This window comes from Balaenoptera physalus (assembly GCF_965194825.1).
Source record: "Balaenoptera physalus genome assembly, chromosome: 15".
NCBI classification, from domain to species: domain Eukaryota; kingdom Metazoa; phylum Chordata; class Mammalia; order Artiodactyla; family Balaenopteridae; genus Balaenoptera; species Balaenoptera physalus.
Genome location: NC_138894.1, coordinates 11,727,436 through 11,744,405, shown reverse-complemented (window position 1 = coordinate 11,744,405; position 16,970 = coordinate 11,727,436). Strand labels below are relative to the sequence as shown.

General features: G+C 41.8%; 1 protein-coding gene across 1 annotated transcript in view; it reads left to right on the top strand.

Annotated features, from left to right (window-relative positions):
- The window catches only part of FER1L5 (fer-1 like family member 5), a 336,005-nt gene that overhangs the window by 137,922 nt on the left and 181,113 nt on the right, over nucleotides 1-16,970 (top strand). The window lies entirely within an intron of this gene.

Here is a 16,970-nt window from a genome sequence, read left to right as displayed (position 1 = left end):
AAGTCAACACCACCGAGTGCGGGAATAGGCATAACTGTGCACAAAGAAGTATAAGCCGAAAGGAACAAAGAGGGAACACAATGAAAAAGTGAGCTCCACCCCGCCCCATGCCGGCACACCTTCATCAGCACGGCTGTTAACGACCCTTCTGACCTCTGTCAGTCTTATGCATGAAAGCTACTTCCTTCAGAGTTTTAATTCTCCTTTCTCTTGAGTTGAGTATTGTTTCATATGTTAAAGCCATTTGGGATTACTATATGATCCAGCAATTCCACTTCCAAAAGAACTGAAAGCAGGGACTTGAACAGATATTTGTGTACCAATGTTCTTAGCAGTATTCACAATAGCCAAAAGGTGGAAACAACCCAAGTGTCCATGGACAGATGAATGGATAACAAATTGTGGCCTATACATACAATGAAATATTATCCAACCTTAAAAAGGAAAGAAATTCCGATACATGCTACAACAGGGATGAACTTTGAGGACATTATGCTAAATGAAATAAGCCAGACACAAAAGGACGAATACTATATAATCCCACTTATATGAAACATGTAGGCAGGCAAATTCATTGAGATAGAAAATAGAATGATGGGGGCTGGGAGGAGGTGGGAATGGGAGTTATTGTTTAATGGGGATGTTATTGTTCAATTAGGGATGATGGAAAAGCTCTGGAGATGGATAGCATTGATGGTTGCACAACAATGTGAATGTACTTAATGCTACTAACTGTACACTTAAAAATAGTTAAAACGGTAAAATTTATGATATGTATATTTTACCACAATAAAAAAGATAATTGACCATTTAAATAAAAGTATTAACAATGAAAAAAAAAAGCCATTTGTATTGCCTTCTCCTTGAATTTTATGTTCATAGCGTCATGAAAGAGATTTTGCATTGTGGGTCAAATCATTTGTTTTAAAAATTTGCATAAACCTCTGCAAAGAAGAAATTTTTTCCTATTCCTGGAGATTCTACACAGTTTTTATATTGGTTGGGTTAATTATATCAAAAGCAGTGATGTATCCCTCACTTTTTGAAAGTTCGCTTTCCACCGACTGGCTTTTATTGAAGACCTACGTTAGTGCCTGTTTTCATTAACCAAGAGAAATCCTAACAGGGTTTTTGCTTTTAGGAAAAAAAGGCGAAAATCGAAAATAGCGTTCAGCTTTTGTTCTGCAGTAGCCGTTACAGAGACGGGGGGCACCCTGAGCACCGAGAGAGGCTCCGCCAAGCTCCTTGCCTGGGAACCACCCTCAGCATCGCAGCTTCAAGCTGGCATAGCTCTGAACTGTGTCTGTGAGCACCTGTGTTTTATCTCGATTTATTTTAAGTATCCGTTGGCATGATGAGTCTTAAGGCTTCTTCACTTTACACCTTTTTGGCTTATGAAAGATTTCACAGGAACACTCTACTTCCAAACAGTGGTGGAAACCTGTCTTATGAACTATAACATAGTTTAACTCTGAAATAAAAACACAATTACCTATAACATATTAACCAGTGCCATTTCCTATAACAAACCTACATTGCAAACACACTGAAATTACTCTCTTGGGTTAAAGGTTACATTAGATAAGAGAATAATAAGAAACCTATTTCTTTTTTTTTTAACTTTATTTATTTATTTTTTGGCTGCATTGGGTCTTCATTGTTGCACGTGGGTTTTCTCTAGTTGCGGCGAGCGGGGGCTACTCTTCGTTGCGGTGCACGGGCTTCTCATTGCGGTGGCTTCTCTTGTTGCAGAGCACGGGCTCTAAGCGTGCGGGCTCAGTAGCTGTGGCGCACGGGCTTAGTTGCTCCACGGCATGTGGGATCCTCCCAGACCAGGGCTCGAACCCGCGTCCCCTGCATTGGCAGGCAGATTCTCAACCACTTCGCCACCAGGGAAGCCCCATACCCCACCACATTTTTTTTAGAAGTATTTATGTATTTATTTGGCTGCATCAGGTCTTAGTTGCAGCACGCGGGATCTTCACTGCGGCATGCAGGATCTTTTGTTGCAGTGCGGGCTCTTTGGTGCAGCGCGAAGAGCCCGCGGGCTTCTCTCTAGTTGTGGTGTGTGGGCTCTAGAGCACGCAGGCTTAGTTGCCCCACAGCATGTGGGATCTTAGTTCCCTCACCAGGGATCGAACCCGTGTCCCCTGCATTGGAAGGCGGATTCTTAACCACTGGACCACCAGGGAAGTCCCTACCCCACCACATTTTATCCTTCACTCTTCCAAATTGGCAACTTCTAACCACCACAAATAATGCTACAGTCAGGACTAGCAACATCGTTGGCAGGACCCAGTGCAAAATGAAATGCAAGGCCCCTCGATCAAAAATCATTGAGAATTTCAAGATGGCGACACAGAGCACACCCATGGAGCTGGCCCTGGCTACAGTGAACATTCTTACATATCTCTCTAAGGACCAGATTGGGAATATCTCTGGAATAGTTACTCAGGAGCAGAACTGCTGGATTGTACAGTACACATATATCAATATTTACTTGGACCAAGTACTGCCAGATGGACTCCTGAATGGTGGTGTCTGTCTACACGCCCTCTTCACACGCGCCCAGCAATGCCTGAGAGTTCCTACCCCCCAAAACTCCAACAAAGACTGCATTATCCAGCTGATTTTTGCCAGTTTGTAGGTCTAATTTCCTCATTGCTGTTTTGATTTGCCTTTTTCTGATTACTAATGAGTCTAAGCACCCCTTCTTATGTTTACTAGCCTCGGGGGTTTACTCTTGGATAACTGGATATAACCTTTGCCTATTTTTCGGTTGCCGTTCCTATCTTCTTCTTGATGATGTGTAGGAGTTGCTTGTATACTCTAGACCTGTACCATCCAATAGGGTAATCACTAGGCAAATGTGACTATTTAAGATTAAATTCATTAAAACTCAAGAAAATTGAAAAATTCAGTTCCTGGTTCACTCTAGCCACAATTCAAGTGCTCAATAGGCACATGTGGCTAGTGGCTGCCCTAGTGGACAGAGCAGGTATGGAACACTTGCTTCATTGCAGAGAGTTCTATTGGACAGTGCTATTCTAGACTAACGTTGTAGATAGTAGGCCCTAGAAATTGCAAATATCTTTCCCCAGTTTGCACCAATCTTTAAAATTTGTCCACAGAGTCCTTTGTTGAACAGAAATCTTTAAATCTGACGTGACCAAAAATTAGTTTTTTCCCTTATAATTTCTGCTTTTGATATTTTAAGTCCTTCCATACCTAAGTCACAAAAGATATTCTCTTACATCTCCTTCTATTAGTTTATGGTTTTAGGTCTTTATTTCATCAGGAATACAACTTTTTAATATGGCTTTAGGTAGGGATTCAGCTTTATTTTTTTCCTATACTGAGTCAATTAAAAAAAGTTTTTTTTAAATTGAAGTATGGTTGATTTACAATAGCCACTGTTATTTATTTATTTGCCACGCCCTGCGGCATGCAGGATCTTAGTTCCCCAACCAGGGATTGAACCCATGCCCCCTGCATTGGGAGTGCAGAGTCTTATCCACTGGACCACCAGGGAAGTCCCCTGAGTCAATTTTTTAACATCAAATACTAGACAATCATTTCTTTCCCCTTTTTATATACTAAATCCTCATTTATGCATAGGTCTGTCTCTAATATTTCTATTCTGTCTATTCTGTTTCATGTTCTGTTCGACTGTTCTTATTCCAGCACCAAACTTTTTAGTTGTGTATCTTACTATCTGGTAGGACATTTTACCTGCTTGTGGATCTTTAGTCTTCTAGATAAATTTCAGAGTTAGTGCATTCATTTCCTAGGGCTGCTGTAATAAAAGTACCACAAACTTGGTGGCTTAAACCAACAGAAATTTATTCTCCTATAGATTTATTCTCTCCTGGAGGCCAGGAGTCTGAAATCAAGGTGTCAGCAAGGCCACGCTTGGAACCAAAGGCTACAAGGAAGACTCTTTCTTTGCCTCCTCCAGCTTCTGTGGCTGTCGCTAGTCCGCATTCCTTGGCTTGTAGCTGCATCACTCCAATCTTTGCGGCCATCTTCACATGGCCCTCATAGAGACACCAGTGATTGGATTTAGGGCCTATGCTAATCCAGTATGACCTCAGCTTTACTAATTACATCTGCAAAGAACTTTTTTCCTAATAAGGTCACATTCTGGGGTTCCAGGCAACATGCATTTTGATGGGACACTATTTAATCCAGTATAGTTAATTTCTCAATTTAAAAAAAAATTCAACAGGAAGTTGTATTGGATTGTACTGAATTTATAGATTAATTTCTGAGAATCAATATTTTTATAATTATTAAACTTCCCATTCAGGATTTTTTAGATCATCCTTATTATATCTTTTATTAAAGTTTTAAAGTATTTTCTATACAGATCTCTTGGTTAATTCCCTGATACTTTATGGTTTTGTCAATATTAAAAACTGTATCCTATATTTTATTAAAACTTTTAGTTGGCAATTGCCAGCACAGGTTGATCTTGAATCCAGCAAGATCCTTACTAGTTGGTAAAGATTCTTAATTGTTCTAAAAGTTTGTTGATTTTGTTTTTCTAGGGAGATGTCATATCATTTACAAATTATGATAGTTGATTCTCTGATCTTCTAATTCTTACCAATTTTATTTATTTTTCTCTTCTTAACGCTTTTGATCAAAATTGTTTCTGAGCCTCGAGAAAATCCATGTAAAATTTCTCTATTAAGTATATTATATGCTATAAATTTTAATATTATAATCTTTACCAAGTTTAGGAAGTTCCTTTTTTAGTCCTAGTTTGCTCAGAATTTTTAATCATAAATTGTGTTGAACTTTATTAAATGATTTTTTCTACATTGAGATAATCGTTATCTCCTATTTTAGTTGAGTAATGTGGTGAATTACATGAGTAGATTTTCTGACATTGAACCATCTTTGTATTTCTGGGATAAACCTACTGGATTATCATGAATCTTTTAAAACATGCACTGTTGGATTCAGTTAGATATTTTATTTTTTATTTTTACATTTACTTTTTTAAAAGATGTATTTATTGTTTATTTATTTGTTTATTTATTTATTTTGGCTACGTCAGGTCTTAGTTGCAATGCGCGGGCTCTTTGCTGTGGCGTGGTGGCTTCTCTATAGCTGTGGCGTGCAGGTTTTCTCTTCTCTAGTTGTGGCGCGCAGGCTCCAGGGCACGTGGGCTCTGTAGTTTGCGGCACGCAGGCTCTCTAGTTGAGGTGCACAAGCTCTGTAGTTGTGGTGCATGGGCTTAGTTGCCCCACAGCATGTGGGATCTTAGTTCCCTGACCAGGGATGGAACACATGTCCCCTGCATTGGAAGGCGGATTCTGTACCACTGGATCACAAAGGAAGTCCCTACATTTACATTTTTAAGTGAAATAATCACATAATTTTCTTATCTCATCCTATTTAGTTTTGGAATCAACATTAGCCTCATAAAACTAACTGGGGAGGCTTGGCTATTTTTGTATTTTCCAGAACTACTTCTATAAGAAGATTTTACTGTTTCTTGAAATTTGAGAAGCACTCAACAGTAAAATCAACTGGGCCTTTTTTGGAAAGGGCATCTTTGTTTAATATTTCTATTTTAAAAAGACACTGTCCTATTCTGGTTCTCTATTTCTTCTTGTGTCACTTCCTCAATTTTTATATTTTTTTCTAAAATTATACTCATTTTATCTAGCTTATAGTGTAAAGTTATTCATATTAGTCTTTTATTGTTTTTCACATATCTATTGTATGTCTTGCTATTTCCCCTTTTCTTTATCTGCATCTTCTGTTTTTCTTGATAGTTTTGCCAAAGATATTATTAGTTATTCCAAAGAATCAGCTTTATATTTTTATTAACCTTCTCTTTGGTATGCTTTGACGCTCTTTTCCAAATTTTTGAATTGAATGTTTAGCTCATTTAGTTTTTTTTCTAATTTAAAAAAAATTTTTGGCCTCGTTGGGTCTTCGTTGCTGCACGCAGGCTGTCTCTAGTTGTGGCGAGTGGGGGCTACTCTTCATTGCCGTGCGCAGGCTTCTCATTGCAGTGGCTTCTCTTGTTGTGAAGCATGGGCTCTAGGTGCGCAGGCTTCAGTAGCTGCAGCATGCGGGCTCAGTAGTTGTGGTGCACCAGCTCTAGAGCACAGGCTCAGTAGTTGTGGTGCACGGGCTTAGTTGCTCCGTGGCATGTGGGATCTTCCCAGACCAGGAATTGAACACGTGTCCCCTGCATTGGCAGGCAGATTCCTAACCACTGCGCCACCAGGGAAGTCCCTCATTTAGTTTTAAACTTTCTTGCTTCCAGGTGAATGTAATATAAAGTTATGACTTTCCCTCTATATACAGCTTTAGCTATAGCCCACAAATTTTGAGTAGTAGTTTTATTATCATTCAGTTCATTCACTCCTTGATATGCTCTGGCATCTTCAATCAAATTGGCATCTCTCACCAATGCTTTGGGGGTAGATTTTCTCCTGGAAAAATCTCAAAAAGTGACAAATCCTGGACTTCCCTGGCAGTCCAGTAGTTAAAACTCCACATTTCCAATGCAGGGGGTGCGGGTTCAATCCCGGGTTGGGGAACTAAGATCCCACATGCCACGTGGTGTGGCCAAAAAAAAAAAAGCGACAAATCCTGCTTCAGAGTAGGTGTGAAGTAAAAATAGGGTTACCTGAGGGAAATCATACAGATATTGCACAAAATACAGATGTGCATTTTTTCATTTAGGATAAAGTATCTACTCTACTTCCCCACTGAGCTTCCACCTAGTCTTTGTTTATATTTCATCAGAACTTGATCAAGATAGAATCTGGAAATTCCTAGAGATAAGGACATAAGGCAAATGGAGTTTTTATTCTTAAAATAGCTGTCCTAAAATTATGCAAGTCTGGAGTGAACAAACACACCCAGGAAACCTTATAGAAATGGCCTGACTTACTGTTTTCCAGAAGACTGCCTTCTGGCTTGTCCTTCTATTCAATACAGGAGATTAGATCATAAGGGGCCATGCTTTGAATGTCCCCAGGTCAAGCTTCAAAGTGAGATGGCCTGGTTCCAGCCACTGGGCAGGAATCAAAACTTCATTTGGAGCCAGACAGACCTAAGTTCTGTAGTGGCTCCTCCTCTTCCAGTGACCTTTGCTCTGCTCCAGAAAAGGAGATGACTGCAAGGATGTAATGAGAGCACTGTGGAAAGGGACTGGCATGGTGCCAGCAGCACAACAGGGGCTGTACTCCCATTTCTTTCCTCCTGTTGGCTCCCAACCTCGAGGGCAGGCACAGGTGGTCCTCAGCCCACCTGGCTGCCTCACCTCCCCTGAAAGCACACAAACAAGCTTCTCCCCCTTATTTCCTTCCAGAGGACTGATGCCTCTGATATGGATTTCGTGCACAATTCATGACTGTATCATGCCCTTCCCAGACACCCAATTTCTTCTAATTGCCTCTGCCAGCTTTTGTCGGCCTGAAGGACCTTAGAGCCAGGGAAAACCACAAGAGAGATGCACATACCAAGACAATGTCCATGAAATATCTAAGGGAGGTGTGGTCCTCCAGAGAGAAAAACAGAATTAAAGTAAATAAAAAGCATGGTGATGGTAGATGCTTACTATATGGGAGGCACAATACTCAGTGTTTTACGCTGGTTGATTGTTCACAGTATCCTGTGAAGGAGGCATTACCATCATCCTCTTTTTAAGATGAGGAAATCGAGGTGAAGAGAAGTGACGTGATTCACCTGTTTTCTCACCTGTAAAACGGGGACGATGATAGGCCCTCCTCCAGAATGTTGGTGTGAGCATCATATACATGAACACCTGTAAAGTGCTTAGAACCGCTAGTGGGCTGGAGCTGGGATTGATTTGAAACATCCTACTGCAACGTGCTTTTTCCAATCAACATTGTATTTTGGAGGTTTGTCTAGGTGACACTCGTAGCTCCAGTTCATCCACTGTGTGACCACAACACAACTCAGCCATTCTCCTGTTAATGGACACTGTGGTAATCAGGTCCTCCCAGGAGCAGATGCCAAGACATAGTTAGACACATGAGGCATTTATTGGGGGAAATGCCTAGGAAAGGGTAAAGGGGAGTGAGCTGGAGAAGGAGGGGAAAATCTTCAAAGGTGATGCAGGCCTGACACCTTGACATTTGATGACTACCTTTAGTGTTATGTTTTCATTCCTTTCTCTTCTTCGTGTGTGTATACCTATTATGGATTTTTGGCTTGTGGTTACCATGAGGTTTATATACAACGTATATAGATATGATTATTTTAAATTGATGATCTCTTAAGTTTGAAGGCACTCTAACAACCCTACATTTTTACTCACCTAAAATTTTAAATAAAAATTACTTAAAAATTTAAAATAAACTTTATTTTTTAAATGTTTAATATTTTTGACATATTTTACATCTTTTTGTTTTATATATCCTTAACTACTTATTGTAGATATAGATGATTTTACTACTTTTGTCTTTTAACCTTCCTACTAGCTTTATAAGTGGTTGATCTAACTACTTTTATTGTATATTTGCCTTTACCAAAGAGCTTTTTCCTTTCATAATTTTCATATTTCTAGTTGTGGTCTTTCTTTTCTGCTTAAAGAAGTCTAACATTTCTTGTAAAGCCAGTTGAGTGGTGCTGAATTCTTTTAGCTCTTGCTTCCCTGTAAAACTTTTTTATCTCTTCTTCAAATCTGAATGATAGTCTTGCTGAATATTCTTTTTTGTAGGTTTTCTTCCTTTCATCACTTTAAATATATCGTGTCACTCCCATGTAGTTGCTTTTCCCTTGCTGCTTTAAGCTCCCCTCTTTATCTTTAATTTTTGCCATTTTAGTTACAATGTGTCTTGGTGTGGACCTCTTTTTGGCTCATCTTGTTTGGGACTGTCTGTGCTTCCTGGACCTGGCTGTTTCCTTTCCCAGGTTAGGGAAGTTTTCAGTTATTATCTCTTCAACTACGTCCTTTGCCCCTTTCTCTCTTTCTTCTCTTCCTGGGACCCCTGTAATGTGAATATTAGTATGCTTAATATTGTCCAGGAGGTCTCTTAAACTATCCTCATTTTTAAAAAATAAATTTATTTATTTATTTTAGGCTGCGTTGGGTCCTCGTTGCTGTGCACAGGCTTTCTCTACTTGTGGCAAGCAGGGGCTACTCTTCGTCGCGGTGCACGGGCTTCTCATTGCGGTGGCTTCTCTTGTTGCGGAGCACAGGCTCTAGGCACGTGGGCTTCACTGGTTGTGGCTCGCATGTTCTAGAGTACAGGCTCAGTAGTTGTGGCACAAGGGCTTAGTCGCTCCGTGGCATGTGGGATCTTCCCGGACCAGGGTGAGAACCCGTGTCCCCTGCATTGGCAGGTGGATTCTTAACCACTGCACCACCCGGGGAGTCCACTATCCTCATTTTTAAAAATTATCGTTTCGGGACTTCCCAGGTGGCGCAGTGGCTAAGACTTCATGCTCCCAATGCAGGGGGCCCGGCTTCGATCCCTGGTCAGGGAACTAGATCCCACATGCATGCTGCAGCTAAGAGTTCGCATGCCACAACTAAGGAGACTGCTGGCCGCAACTAAGGAGCACGCCTGCTGCAACTAAGACCTGGTGCAACCAAGTAAATAAATAAATCTACATTTCAAAAAAAAATTATTTTTTCCTTTTTCTCTTCAGCTTGGGTGATTTCCACTATTCTGTTTTCCAGTTTACTGACCCGTTCCTCTGTATAATCTAATCTACTGTTGATTCCTTCCAGTGTATTTTTTTTTCCTCCCAGTGTATTTTTTATTTCAGTTATTGTATTCTTCAGCTCTGTTTGGTTCTTCTTTATATTTCTAACTCTTTGTTAAACTTCTCACTGTGTTCACCATTCTTCTCCCAAGTTCACTGAGCATCTTTATGATCATTGCTTTGAATTCTTTATCAGGTAGATTGCCTGTCTCCACCTTGCTCAGTTCTTCTTCTGGGATTTTATCTTGTTCCTTCACTTGGAACATATTCCTCTGTTGCCTCATTTTGCCTAAGTCTCTGTTTTTATTTCTATGTATTAGGTAGTTGGGTTATGTTTCCCAACCTTGGAGGAGTGGACTTATACAGGAGATGTCCTATGGCACCCTGCAGCACAGTTCCCTCTGGTCACCAGAGCTATATGCTCCAGGGGTGCCCCCTCTGTGCATGGCCCCTTCTGTTGTGGTGGGCTGACTACTATGGGTGCACTGGTATGCAAGGCTGGCTCCCAGCCCAGTTGGCTGCCAGGCCCTGCCTTGTGTAGAGGCTGCTAGCCTGCTAGTGGGTGGGACTGGGCAAATTGTTCCCCTTTTTTGGGGAACTTTGGGGGGATAAAGAGGTGGTATTACTAGGTGATCTGCATTTATGTCAAACCGTAAATGGTACAGCTTGAGGCAGAGGAGTCCCTCGGCTGGGATTCAGGGGTTTGGGATCTAGTCCTGACAAACCAGGAAATGCTGAGTGGCTTTGGGCAAGTCAGACACAGTCTCTGGGCCTCACTCTTTCTAGCTATAAAATGGGGACATTATCATCTGTGTTGTGGCTTACCTACTTCATGCAGACCTGAGAGGGACAGGCTGGCCGACCCAGAGGATCACAAAGTCACCAGTTCCAGGGTCATGAGGGTACCTCTACCTTCTCCTCCTTGGGCAGCTGGAAGACAGGACGCTGATCTGGTGTGTGGGTCGATGGAGGAACGAGACAGCACCTCGTTCTCCTCACTCTGCCACAGGCTCAGGGATTATCCCACTACCCTCCTCACTCTTTGCTCGTGGACTTCTTCCAAGTGGAATTTCCTGAACAGGTTATCAGCAGGCAGGAAGCCTCTGCTTGTGTGGGGTTGGGGGGTTGGGGGTAGGGGTGGGGAGCAGGTATTAGGCAATAACGCTGGGGGGCACTGAAGATGGTGGCGTGCTGGGGCCATGTGAGGGGGTGGGGGATGGACAGGGGACACAGTGGTCCTGGCCCCTGGAGGGACGGCTTGTTATTCCCCAGACTGACCTCTCACACCCCAGTCGGTGTAACAGGAAGCTTCATCTGAAAGCCACCTGAGCAAGGGAATTTTTCTCACTCTCTGGGAAAGTCCCCTAGCAGGTCCCTCGTCCAGCCCAGGCTGGCTTCCTGCTTAAGCCAAGCAAATATTGACAGTCCTTGGTTGCACTTTTACTTTCCTTTCGCTCTGTATTATCCTCATGATGATGATTCATTATACACTACCTCTGTTTGCTTTGACCCAGTGACTTCTTATGACACCTAGAAATCTTGGATTTCTAGGAAAGTGAAACTTAGCAGGGGCCTGTTTCTCTCCTCAGGTGCCTTACAAGCAGAGTGTGTTTGACTGAGGTGAGACAGGCCCACTGACAGATTAGCCCTCCTGCAGTCAGCCTGGACCTCAAAGGCACCCCCTGCAGCCACTCGACGGCCGGCAGAGCTCTCAATGGCTGGCTCCAGCCCACCTTCCCCTTGGACTCCTCTGCGGCTTCCTGCTCCTTCTGCTTTGGCCAATGTGACCTCCTCGTAATTCCCCGGACCCGTCCTGCACTTGTCCATCTTTGCATGTGCTGTGCCCACTATGTGGAATACCCTTTCCCCTCCTCTCTGCCTTCAAAATAGCCATTAGCCCTGTAAGAACAGTTTAAATGTTGCTTCTTCTTTGAAGATTTTCCTGCTCCCAGGGATAATATTCTCTTCTTTTTCTTCCACTAGCACAGCTTTATTCACCTATTTTGGTGTGTAGTTTTTCATAATTTTAAGTTGGATATAATTCACATACCATAATATCCATCCCTTTAAAGTGTGCAGTCCAGTGGTTTTTAGCACATTCACAAAGTTGTGCAACCATCAGCAAAATCAGTTTTAAAACATCTTCCTTGTCCCCCCATACCCCTTAGTTGTCACTCCCTATTCCTCCCTCTCTCGAGCCCCTGGCACCCGTACTAATCTACTTTCTGTCTCAATGGATTTGCCTATTCTGGACATTTCATATGGATGGAATTATACAATTATGTGGCCATTTGGGACTGGCTTCCCTCTCTTAGCATGTTTTCAAGGTTCATCCATGTGGTAGCATGCATCAGCACTTCATTCCTTTTTTTAATGGTCAAATAACATTCCACTGTGTGGACAGGGCACATTTGTTTATCCATTCATCAGCTGATGGACATCTGGATTGTTTGCCACTTTGGCACTATTATGAATAATTCTTTTTGTAATCATATTTATTTTTATTTTTTACTTTCTTATTGACGTACAGTTGATTTACAATGTTGTGTTAATTACTGCTGTACAGCAAAGTGACTGTTACACATATATATAATTCCTTTTTTTAAAATATTCTTTTACATTATGGTTTATCATAGGGTATTGAATATAGTTCTCTGTGCTCTACAGTAGAACCTTGCTGCTTATCCATTCTATATATAAAAGCTTACATCTGCTACCCTCTGCCTCCCACTCCATCCCTCCCCCAACCCCCTCCCCCTTGGCAACCACCAGTCTGTTCCCTATGTCCATGAGTCTGTTTCTGTTTCTTTCTTTCTGTTAATAGTTATTTATTTATTTGGCTGCTCCGGGTCTTAGTTGCGGCATGAAGGATCTAGTTCCCTGACCGGGGATCAAACCCGGGCCCCCTGCATTGGGAGCATGGAGTCTTAACCACCAGACCACCAGGGAAGTCCCTGTTTCCCAGGGAAGTCCCAGGGAAGTCCCTGTTTTGTAGATACGTTCATTTGTGTCATATTTTAGATTCCACATATAAGTGATATCATATGGTATTTGTCTTTCTCTTTCTGACTTACTTTATTCAGTATGATAATCTCTAGTTGAATTCCCTCTTTATCCCCTATAATCTTTTTTTTCCCTTAAATTCTAGTTTGTCTGATGCTAATACAGCTACAACTGAGCAGAAGCTAAGACCAAGGAGCCTAATCTGTCTTTTATGATGAACAAGAATAATGACTTGGACCTAGTTTAAGGAAACCTTTACTTTTGGTTTACAAATAACTAGATCAAAGGATTTACATAGGATATTGATTCAGGGGGGAGGTGGCTCTTGGTTGCCACATCTCTTATGACATCTCTTATGTCTCAAGAGATACACCCAAAGTTTGATGGTCTTACATGGAGTAAGACGTATGAGAAGTGTAGAATCATGGTCTCACTTCAGTATCAAAAACAATCAATACTACATACACAGCAGAACTTCAACCCATCAGGGAGCATAGTCCCCAGCCTGATACCTGGGCTCTTTCTGAGTCAGCACTGGGCAATCTCTTCCTATCTGCTCTTATGCTGCAAGGCCCAGGCATTTTCCATTTATGTTACCTTGAGGGATCTCCAAGGCAAGCCTGATCATGGGCTGCCACAACGTGTTTGTGTGTTCTTCATATTTGCTTGGTATATTTTTCTTTTATTTTTAGTCTTTTTGGATTTTGTTTTAGGTCCACCTCTCAGAGATAGAATGTAACAGGATTGTATTTTTTTAGTTTATATTTTTTTCTTTGCCCAAACTGAAAATCCTTGTCAATTGAGAGGTGAATTTAACCCATTCACATTTACTGTGAGTACTGCTCTGTTTGGACTTGTACCTATCTACTTTACTTTTTATTCTTTTATCTCCTATCCTGTCTTTTGTTGGATTGTTGAAATTGGAGTTCTATTATTTTAATATTTGGAATTTATATATTGTTTGTAGTCTTCTACACTCTGTATGTTCTTCAACATATCAACTTACATTTTTCTCATTTTTGTTGTTAATAATTATTTCTTCCTAGTGAGAAAAGAAACCTAGCATGCTTTTGCTTCCCCTCACTCCATCCAAGATGATGTTGTCTGTGGTTTTCACTCCAGATTTTTACTGATTTTTTTTTTTAATGACTAACACTTATTTAGACTCAACTTTTTGTGCTTTCACTGATCATAAAAAGTTAACTTTTCTTGTTTTTTCTTATGAAGCAATTTCTCTAAAAATTCTTTCATAAAAATATTGGTGAGTGAAAAACCAAGTTTATATCTGAAAATTTCATTTTTCTCTCATGCTTGAATGAGAGAGTAGTTGCTTGGAGAATTTTAAATTTCAAAATTATTCCCTCATCAAAATGAAGACTTAAGATCTGTAGGTTTTAGTGTATGTAAATTATACCTTAATAAAATTAAAAATCTCTCTGAACCTTGAAGATATTATTCCATTGTCTTTCAGCATCCAGTATGGTTGAGGAAAAGTCTACTGTCCATTTGATTCACATTCTTTGTATGTGATCTATTTTTTTCCTCCTTGGGTCTTCTCTTTACCCCCAATGCTCTGAAATTTCATCAGTATGTGTCAAGGTTTTTTTTTTTTTCATGTATTCTGTTTGGCAACTAGTATGCTTTCTCAGCATGAAGAGTCATGTCTTTCCTCAATATAAATTTTCCTTTTTTCTTTCTTTGAGTATTCTCTTTCCTCCATTTTCTCTATTTTCTCCTGAAATTCTGGATATTTGAACTTCTGCATCTATTCTCTTTTATTTCATATATTTCATCTCTTTGTAACTTTGCAGTCCATTCTGTTTGCTTCCAGATCATGAATTATTTTTCAGCTATAATCTTTCTGCTGTTCAGTCCATCTAATAAGTTTTTATTTCAATGATTTAGTTTTCTGTTTCCAAGGTACCTAGATTTTTTGATGCAATATCTTTTTGCATCTAATTATATTTGTCCTAAAGCCCAGGTCTGTCTGCTCTATTAACTGTATATTTTTTTTCAGGTATGAAGTCCTCTTTTTGTTGAGTTGGATGCCTTTTCCCCCATGATGCTAGCTTTCCTCAAATACTTGGCTTTTCTTGGGTGTCATCTCCCCTGGAACTGAGATGCCTGGTTAGCCTGGGTGCCTTGCTTGCAAAGAATAGAATATTCAGCTGTGAATTACACTGCATCTGCCTAAAGTGATAATGAGAAATGGAATGTATGTGCTGCTGGACAAAATGAGTCAACAATTAGCTTTCTGGGGCTTCCCTGGTGGTGCAGTGGTTAAGAATCCATCTGCCAATGCTGGAGACACAGGTTCGAGCCCTGGTCCGGGAAGATCCCACATGCCGCGGAGCAACTAAGTCCGTGCACCACAACTACTGAGCCTGTGCTCTACAGTCCGTGAGCCACAACTACTGAAGCCCGTGAGCCACAACTACTGAAGCCTGCGCACGTAGAGCCTGTGCTCCGCGACAAGAGAAGCCACCACAATGAGAAGCCCAGGCACAGCAACGAAGAGTAGCCCCCTCTCACCGCAAGTAGAGAAAGCCCGTGCACAGCAACGAAGACCCAACGCAGCCAAAGATAGATAGATAGATAAATAGATAAACAAATAAATAAATTTTATTTAAAAAAAAATTGGCCTTCCGGATACAGAGGCTTCTGTTCCCTTAGGAAACTGTCAGTATCTGGGGCTTTGCCTTAATTCTTTGACCCAGACATCCACCCCCCACTACTCCTGCTCATGGTCAGACACACTGTGGCTCACTGCCTGCCTGAGATAAACATTCCTGGCTGCCCTTGTCTGTCTCAAGTGGTATCACGGTTTCAGGCAGCTGCCAACGTTAAACAACTGAAGCTGATGATGTTTGACAAATGCCCTGGGAATAGGGCTTTTCCCATGGAGAGGGTTCCAAGTTGGGTTAAGTCATGACAACACCCTATAAATGAAGACTTTCCAGGGAAGTGTAGTACAGGCCAAACAGCGATGACGCTCTGGTGGCAGAGCTTTCTGAGGAGTTCCCAACACAACCTGTCCCCTCTGGTGGCTGCAAGGCTGCTGGGTTTTAAGGCTACTGTGGAGCTGAGGTTAGAAGGATGGGAGCAGGCCAGGTTAAACCACCACAAACCCCACTGCTCTTACCAAAATTGAGTAAATTCTCTTGGATAAACCTTGTTAGCCTTTGGTTAATATCCAGAGTTCTGGAAAAGTTGAATTTTATAATCTTGCCAATATTTCTGTTGCTTTTATGGAGAAATGGCTTTACAGAAGTCCTTATGCCACCACTCCAGAAGTCCCCCCTCTGGTTATATCATTTCAAAGGCTTTGCTAGGTGTTAACTAATAAGGAGGTATTCACTGGAAGTAGGATTAAAGTGCTACCCTCGCCTTGGAGGTATTTGGGTTTTAAAAAAAAAAAAGACACTTAAAAGATTAAAAAAAGATGAAAAAAGTTGTCTTAGGATCCATAGGAATCATTCCAAAATACTGGGGTGATGTGGGGGCCGCCGGGACCACCCCCCCAGACCCCCGACAGCCAGCCCAGTGATCTCTTGGCTGCTTCTCCTGGGAGATGTCTTTTCCAGGGAAAGGAAGCTGCCATATTTTGAGTACTTCCTCTAAGCTACAAGTTTCATTCATATTCACTATCCTCACAATGTACCAGCAAAGAAAATTATCTTCTTTCCACTTTACAGATGAAGAAACTGAGGCTCACATGACCAAGGTTAGAACACTCAAGGGTGGCAGAGAGGAGATCCCACTCCAGAGTGAAAGCTATTCTGGGGTCACCTAACCCAAAGTCTTGACCCTCTGGCTGGCCACGGTGCAGGGACGCAGTTTGCGGAGGTGCCCATCATCATGATTTTGGGCACAATAGGTTCAAACTCCCTATTAGCTCTCTCCCTCACCGGTCATGAAGCAGGAACAAGAGCAAAGTAACAGGTATGCCTTGTCCTCCTCCATCCCCCGCCACAAACACCAGCTGAGGAGGGGGTCCCCAGGTCAACTCCTCCCTTCACTCAAGAGCCAGAGCCTCTAGAAGTCCTCACAAGTCAAGGGTGGCAAGGGCAGAGCCTGGTTGTAGCTGTAGGACTATCCCCTTCACACGCTCAGCAAAATAGAGTCCACAGGCCTGAGGGCCCAGACCCCGCCTAGTCCACCGCAAGCCCAGGATGTCTCTGTGGAGAAGAGGAAGGCATGTCCCCACGCCCCTGCATCCTGACCAGTCCCCAGCCCTACTCGCTCCCACTGACTGCAAC